The following is an 8670-nucleotide window of genomic DNA, read 5'->3' as shown; positions in this document are numbered from 1 at the left end:
AACAATTATAATAGGAGACCTTAACATACCATTGACACCAAGGGACAGATCAACCAGACAGAAAATCAGCAAAGAAATAACGGAACTGCACCATACTTGGGAACAAACAGACTTGACAAATGTATACAGACTGTTCCATCCAACAACATTGGGATATACATTCTCCTCAGCAGTACATGGAACATTCTCTAAAATAGATCACACACTAGGTCACAGAACATATTTAAGTAAATGCAATTGAGTTGCAATTATCCCATGCATGTTATCAGATCATAGTACCATGAAACTAGAAATTAATGATAAAAGAAACTGCAAAAAACCCACAAACACATAGAAACTGAATAATACAATCTTAAGCAATCAGTGTGTCACAAGGGAAATTAAAGAAGAAATTAAACAATACCTACAAGCAAACGAAAATACAAATACAACTTACCAGAATCTGTGTGATGCAATGAAAGTGGTCCTCAGAGGAAAACTGCACTGAGTCCCACATCAGGAAAACAGAACAAACACAAATAAATGACCGGATGTTACCCCTCAAACGTCTAGAAAAAGAACAAGTCTAGCCCAAAGCCAAAAACAGGGAGCAAATTATAAAAATCAGAGCAGAAATGAATGCAAAAGACTAAGAAAACAATCCAAATTCAATGAATCAAAGAGTTGGTTCTTGGAAAGAACCAATAAAGTTGATCAGCCGCTAGCCAATTTATTAAAAAAAGGAAAGAAAAAGCTCAAGTTCATGCAATAAGGAATGAAAAAGGTGAAATCACTACAGAATCTGTGGAAATATAGAAGATCATCAACACCTTTCAAAAACCTCTACTTACATAGGTTCAATACCACAGAAGAGATGGACAGATTCCTAGAAATATATGAAGTACCAAAGCTGGGTCAAGATGATATAAAACTGCTGAATAACCCAATTTCTATTGATGAAATTGAAAATGTAATTAAGTCTTTATCTACAAAGAAGAGGCCAGGCCCAGATGGATTCACAGTGGAATTGTACAAGAAATACAAAAAAGACTTAATGCTGACACTCCTCAAACTCTTCAATGAAATTGAAAGGGAAGCAATCCTCCCTAAGTCATTCCTGGAAGCAAATATTACTCTAGTACCAAAAAAGTCTGAGAAAGACCCAACTAAAAAAGAGAACTACCGGCCAATCTCCCTAATGAACACAGATGCAAAACTCCTCAATAAAATATTGGAAACAGGATGCAGCAAATCATCAAGAAGATTATACACCACAACCAAGTGGGATTCATCCCAGGCATTCAGGGACGGTTCAACATACATAAATCAATAAATGTCATCCACCATATCAATAGAGCCAAAAGTAAGAATCACATGATCATCTCTATAGATGCAGAAAAAGCTTTTGATAAGGTTCAACACTCATTCATGATAAGAACCTTACAGAAAATTGGAATAGATGGTCTTTACCTCAATACAACAAAAGCCATCTATGACAAACTAATAAACAGCATCATATTAAATGGCCAAAACCTGAAGGCCTTTACCTTAAAATCAGACACAAGACAAGGATGTCCCTTATCACTGCTCCTATTCAACATAGTACTGGAAATACTAGCCGGAGCAATTAGACAACAGAGAGAAATAAAAGGGGTAAAGATAGGAAAAGAGGAAGTTAAATTATCATTCCTTGCAGACGACATGATACTCTACATAGAAGATCCCCAAAACTCCATTGAAAGACTCCTAGATATAATAAATAAATTCAGTAATGTAGCTGGATACAAAGACAACACTCAAAAATCAATAGCATTCCTATACACTAACAACAAAACTACTGAAAGTGAAATAAAAGAAGCCACACCCTTCACACTACTATCCAAAAAAATGAAATACTTAGGAATTAATCTCATGAAAGACATAGAAGAACTATATAGGGAAAATTATAATGTCCTGAAAAATAAATCAAAGAGAATCTCAGAAAATAGAAAGACATCCCTTACTAATGGATAGGAAGAATGAATATTGTGAAAATGGCTATTCTCCCAAAACTGTTCTACAGATTCAATGCAATCCCAATGAAAATACCATCAACATACCTCATAGATCTAGAGAAATCACTCCAAAAATTCATCTGGAAGCAGAAGAGACCTAGAATAGAAGGCAATTCTAAGCAGCAAAGGCAAGGCAGGAGGCATCACAATCCCTGACTTGAAGTTATACTAAAAGTTACTGTAATAAAATCAACATGATACTGGAATAAAAACAGACCTGAAGATCAATGGAACAGATTAGAAGATACAACCACAACTACAAACACATTCAACCACCTTATCTTTGAAAAAGGGGCCAAATATGTTCACTGGAAGAATGACAGTCTCTTTAACAAACGGTGCTGGAAAACTGGCTCTCCATATGCCAAAAACTAAAACTAGACCCATGGCCTGTCACCATGTACTAAATTAAAATCTAAATGGATCAATGAAAGATCTGAATATTAAACCAGAAACACTAAATCTATTGGAAGACAAATTGGGTAGAAACCTTGAAGACATAGGGTTAGGTAGAGAATTCATGAACAGGAATCAAACTGCATGGGAAATACTTCCCAGAATCAATAGCTGGGATCACATCATATTAAAAATTTTCTGCATGTCAAAAGAAATCTCCAGCATAGTGAAAAGAAAACGCACAAACTTGGAAAAAATCTTAGTGAACTGCCCCTCAGAAAAAGGACTTCTGTCTAAAACATATAAAGAATTTTTAAAAATCAGACCCCCAAAATTCAAAGAGCCAATCCAAAAATGGGCATCTGTGATGAATACACTGTTCTCAGATGAAGAAATACAAATGGCAAATAAATACATGAAAAAATGTTCATCATCATTAGTCATTAGAGAAATGCAAATTAAAACTACACCGAGATTCCATCTCACTCCAGAATGGCCAGGATCAAGAAAACTACCAACAACAAATGCTGGAGAGGCTGTGGGGAAAAAGGAACTCTCCAGCACTGTTGTGGGAAGGGTAGACTGGTGCAACCACTGTGGAGGTCAGTCTGGAGATTTCTCAAAAAGCTGGGATTGAAAGTCCCATTTGAACCAGCTATTCCGCTTCTAGGCATATTCCCAGAAGAACTGAAAACAATATACCACAGTGATATATGTGCTCTCATGTTTATAGCAGCACAGTTTGTAATAGACAGGTCTTGGAAACAGCTTAAGTGTCCATCAGCTGAAGAATGGATAAAAAACTTGTGGCATTTTTATACAATGGAGTACTACTCAGCTATAAAGAATGATCACATTCAGATAGTTATAAATAAATGCAGGCAACTTGAGACCATACTCCTAAATGAAATAAATCAAACACACAAGTATAAATATCATATAGTCTGCCTAGTGTAAGAAATGGTAAGAGTACAGATTTTATAGTAATCATGATTCCCCATTACATTGCTTCCATTACATTGTTTTCATTCATTAGTTGGGATGGTTTTATTCTGTTTTGTTTTATTTTATTGTGTGTGATGGTATGAACAGCTATTTTGAAGAAAACAAGACATTATAACAGCCATTGCTGATTTAATATCATCTTGCTTTGAAGTCCTACCACGCTTTTGTTCTTCTGTTTCTATTGGTTCTATCATGTTGTATCTTTTTGGATTTTAATATGTGTGATAGGCAAAACAAATTTTTTATGGAAAATGTGGTAATATAGTAGCCATTGTTCATTTCCTGTTATTTGGTTCTGAGTGCCCTATAATACTTTCATTCTCTTGAATGGTTTTAAGCTACTTTGTTATGTTTGATACTATTGTATGTGAAGGTATGCTCACCTATTTCAAAGAAAGAGACATTATGGTGGCTAATGTTAATATCAGGTTGTCTTGTGGTGAAGTACTGTGTGGCTTACATTGTTCTATTCTGATCTGCTTTGTTCTGTCCTCTTTTGTCTTAATCTCTTTAAAATAAAATTTAAAAATTTTTAAAAAAGAAAGTAGTCCCACAAAGGAAATTTACAGTGTTGGATTCCTGGATCAGAAAAATAGAAGGAGCTCAAATAAGTAACATAATGTTGAAACTCAAGTTTCTAGAAAAGCAAGAGTCAAGCCCGAAACTCACATGAGAGAGGAAATTAGAAATATCAGAATAAAAATCAGGCAGTGAGACTAAGGAAAGGATAAATGAATGAAAGAATTACTTGTTTGAAAGATTAAACAAAATTGTCAAGGTCTTATCCAATCTTATTTTTAAAGAAGGAAAGAAAAGACTCACCCCCATGGGTGTAGAAGTAAGAACAGAGAGATCACAACAGATCCTGCAGAAATTCAAGAGATCATCTACACCTGTTCTGAGAACCTGTGTCCTAGTCAGATGGACAGACACAGAAGAAAGGGGCACATTCCTAATACCTGTGAATTTCAGAAGCTGAACCAAGAAGACACAAATCTTCTAAATAAACCAATATCAGTGAAAGAAACTGAAGATGTAATTTAAAACCTACCATCAAACAAAAGCCCAGGCCCTGAATCACTGCTGGATTCTTCAAGAAATTAGGAGAAGACCCAGTACAGTGGTATTCTCAAAGTCCAATAAAATTAGGAAAGAATCAATACTCCCAAATTAATTCCTGAAAGTAAACATTACCCTCAAAGCAAAAGTAGACAAGAATTCAAAGAGAGAACTACCAGCAAATCTGCCTAAAAAATATACATACAAAAAAGGCAATTAAGTTACCACCAAACATAATGCAACAAATCAAGAGGATACGCCGTGACAAATCAGGATTCATCTCAGCGATGCAGAAATGGTCCACTGCACATAAATCAATAAACATAGTACATCATGCTCACACAGCCAAAGACAAAAACAAAATGATCATTTCAATAGATGCAGAAAAAGCATCTGACACAGTCCCAAACTCATTCAGCACAAAAAGGAAACCTACAGAAAACTGAAACACTTCCTTTCTCTCAATCAGAGAAAAGCCATCTCAGACAACCAACAGCCAACATCATACTAAACGGACAAAACAATGTTCACTCTAAGATGAGGGAAAAAGACCAGGGTCTTCACAGTCATCAGGCTTACTCAATAGAGTTCTGAAAATAATATCCTTACCATTTAGACAAGAGAGAACAATAAAAGAAATATGGAAGGAAAGGGTAGAAAAGGAAGAAGTTAAATTATCATTATTTGCAGACATTACATGACACTCTACATAGAAAACACCAAAAAATGTCACCAAAAGATTTCTAGATTGAATACCCAAGTTCTGCATTGTAGCAACATGCAAAATCAACACTCAAAAGTAAAAAACATTCCTGTACACAAGCAACACATTCACAGGGAGAGAAATGAGGGAAATCACACCCTTCACAGCTGCTTCAAAAGCATGAAATACTCGGCAATCAATCGAACACAGAAAGGAGATCTACACATTGAAAATTACAATTCTCTGAAAAAGAACAGTGAAGAGGCTACCAGAAAGTGGATAGATACCCTTTGCCATGGGAAAGAAGAAGTGACACAGAGAAAGTGGCCATCCTCATAAAACTGCTGCACAGATTTAATGCAATCTCAATCAAAATACCCTTAGCATACCTCACAGAATTAGAAAATGCATTCCTCAAATTCATTTAGAAGTAAAAGAGACCTAGAATAACAAAAGCAATTCCGAGCAACAAAGGTAAATCAGGGGGCATCTCAATCCCTGACTTCAAATTATACTACAAAACCACTATAATAAAACCAACATGGTATTGACAGATAGAGAGACCTGAGGATCAGCGGAACAGAACAGAAGATGAAAACAACTCCACACTCAAACGTCTTAGCTTTGACAACAGGGCCAGTCACACTCCCTGGAAGACAGAGAGCCTCTTTAAGAAGTAGGGCTGCAGAAACTGTCTTTCCAGGCCGCAGATCACATGTAGGCCCGTGTCTCTCACCATGCACTAGTGTCAAAGTGGGTAAGAGATCTAAATAGTAAAACAGAAGCAGAGAATCTATGGGAAGAGAAAATAGGTGAAAATCTTAAAGATATAGGGATAGGCAGAGATTTCATGAAGAAAACCCAGGCTGTGTAGGAAATACTACACAAAATAAACAGATGGGGTCTCATTTAGTTGAACAGCTTTTGCACAGTGAGACAAACCACCAACAGAGTCAGAAGACAACTCCCAGGGTGAGAAAAATTACCGCCAGGCGTCATTCCAAGAAAGGACGAGTCTCTAAAACACGTAAAGACTGGAAAAATCTGACTCCTCCAAATTCAAAGCTCACTGTAAAACTGATGATTTCTCCGTCCTCCAGGACTTCCAAAGGACAAAGAAGGTGACCCCCGGTGATCACGACGAGGCCAGGGATCCCTTACCAGGCATTTCCTGGGTCTCTCTCTGGCCTTCAAGGGCTGTGTCTGCAGCCACTGCGGGCACACTCACCTCCTTAATCCTGTAGGCCAGGGCAGCCGTCAGCACACTCCACCGGGGAAGCCCCGGGAAGGTCTGTAAGGCTGAGGTCCAAGGTTTCAGAACTCACGTGTGCAGGATGTCAGCACAGCAGCAGGCAGCGTGGAAAGAGAAGAGCCCTAGAGCCCCTGCATCTGCTCCATAGTTCTCTTCTGGTCAGCTGGGTCTGATCTGTTTTCAGATCAGCTTCCCTGTTAGTTTGTGTCTGTGGTACACAGCGCTTACGTCTCCTGTGGGAGACGGAGCATGTGTGGAACGCACTGAGGTCCTCTCTCACCCACTTTCTCTTCCCTCATCCTGCCATCAGTCTCCTGACCCCCAATGTTGTTTTGCAAAGAAAAACCATAGGAATAGTTCTACTTGATAATGTCCCAGGGTCTGTTTCCATCTTCTCATCTCAGAGTAAAGTTTTTGTTTTTTGTTTTCTTTATTTCTTTAACTTAGTTAAGGCTTTTGGTACAATGCAGATGTGTACAGTGGTTACCTTACTCATATGGAGTTTGCTCTGTACGTGATATAACTGGATTTGTCTTTTTCTCCCATTTCACTCACCTCCTTTTACCCATCTTCTGCTCCTTGTTTACAAATATTTGTTTCCTTTTGTGCTTCTTTTCTAACTGTTCCCTTCCTTCCTAAATGTTATATTTCTTGTTCATGTTGATATCACCTGTTCACAGTCTTCATTCTGGCCTCCCTGGAGCATGCATGCTGACCACTCCTAAGCTGTGATTATATAGTGGCACCTTCTGTGCTCCTGCACTGACAGCACAGTTCTGTCTTCAAACCAATCCAGAAAAGTCCTCGAATGTCCCAGTTTTGATTCAGTTTGAGTGCTTCCACATACATGTTTATTTTTCTGGGAATTCAGAATTTTAGGAAGGTTTTTCTTACAGTTCTCTTTAAGACAGTCAGGGAATATGGTTCCAAATAAGCAAAGACACCTAGGATTTATTATAACAGAGGAGGAAGCCAGGCATGGTGGGCACACATCTATTCCAAACACTCACAAGACAGAAGCAGAAAAGTTTCTGTGAGTTTGAGACGAGCCTGGGGTACATAAAGACCAACCTGAGCTTTATAGTGAGATCCTGTCTGAAGCTCCCTAGAGAGAGGGGAATGGACTGAGGAAGAGAAGGAAGCAGGAGTCTGAAGTAGATGAAAAGTTAAAGTAGATGAACTATTGTGAACATTTTCTTTGTGATTTTTGTCTAAGGAAATGTAGCAGACCAGATAACGAGAATCAAGTCCTAACTGATGATCTCTTGCAGAACAGAGCAGAAAATCAGCAAGTTCATGCTGGTAATATGCCTTTCTGACATATTACAAGTTCTGTGTCTGCAATGCATGCCGGTTACACTCTCATGGACAGCTGGAGCATGCACAGGACGCACCTCAGTGCTTCCCAGCCCTTTCCCTCCCTCCCTTCCCTGGACCAGCCTGGGCTTCCATCTCTGTTTCCTATCGTCTGTCCTTTACCTGCTCTTGAGTTTATTTACACGTCAGGTTTCTTGAGTAAGAGAAACAATGTTACTGCAGACAGCTGGTTAAGTGGAGCTGTCATGGTTTGTGTCTGTGTCCTCCAGGCCTCATGAGTTTGCATTGTTCATTTGTGATGGTTCATTGTATAGCGCTTGGATTGATGGTGTCAGTGCTCCACCCACATAGGGGTGGAGCCAGGATGTGATATAATGGCAGGAAGAAGGTGTGTCTTGCTCTTTGCTGGTTCCCCTTTGCTGTTTGCAGCCGCCATGAACTGCGGCCCAACCATGCCCACCTGCCTTGAACTGAAACCTCCAAAAACTGTAAGAAATAAACCTTTCCTTTCCCAAATTTGGGCTTCAGGTATTTTGTCTCAGCGACGAGTAAAAAGTAACTAAGACAGGAGCCCTCCCAGGCTCTGGCATCAGGGCAGAAGGCAAGAATCCATGAGGATGGCAGGGGAGGTGCCTGCCTTAAAGGCCAGAGCTTGGGAGACAAGAGACAGAACACCCACACCCAGCTGCTGCCCCTGGAATGGATGGACAGCAGCTACTGACATCTAAACTGGTGACCCTCACCTTGGATGGGGCTGGAGGAGCCCTGTTCCATTCCATGGACACCTGCTACGTAACTTGCTTCCCCACTGGTCCCCCTTTCACCAATGTTACCTGAGGTATTATCCTTGTAATCTTACTGGTTCACCACAGTTTTGTCTCGCCTCACACCCACCTTGTGATTCC

The sequence above is a fragment of the Cavia porcellus genome, unplaced genomic scaffold (assembly GCF_034190915.1).
Source record: "Cavia porcellus strain 051 isolate PalLab524CR breed Dunkin Hartley unplaced genomic scaffold, mCavPor4.1 scaffold_18, whole genome shotgun sequence".
NCBI classification, from domain to species: domain Eukaryota; kingdom Metazoa; phylum Chordata; class Mammalia; order Rodentia; family Caviidae; genus Cavia; species Cavia porcellus.
This window is presented reverse-complemented; position numbering follows the sequence as displayed.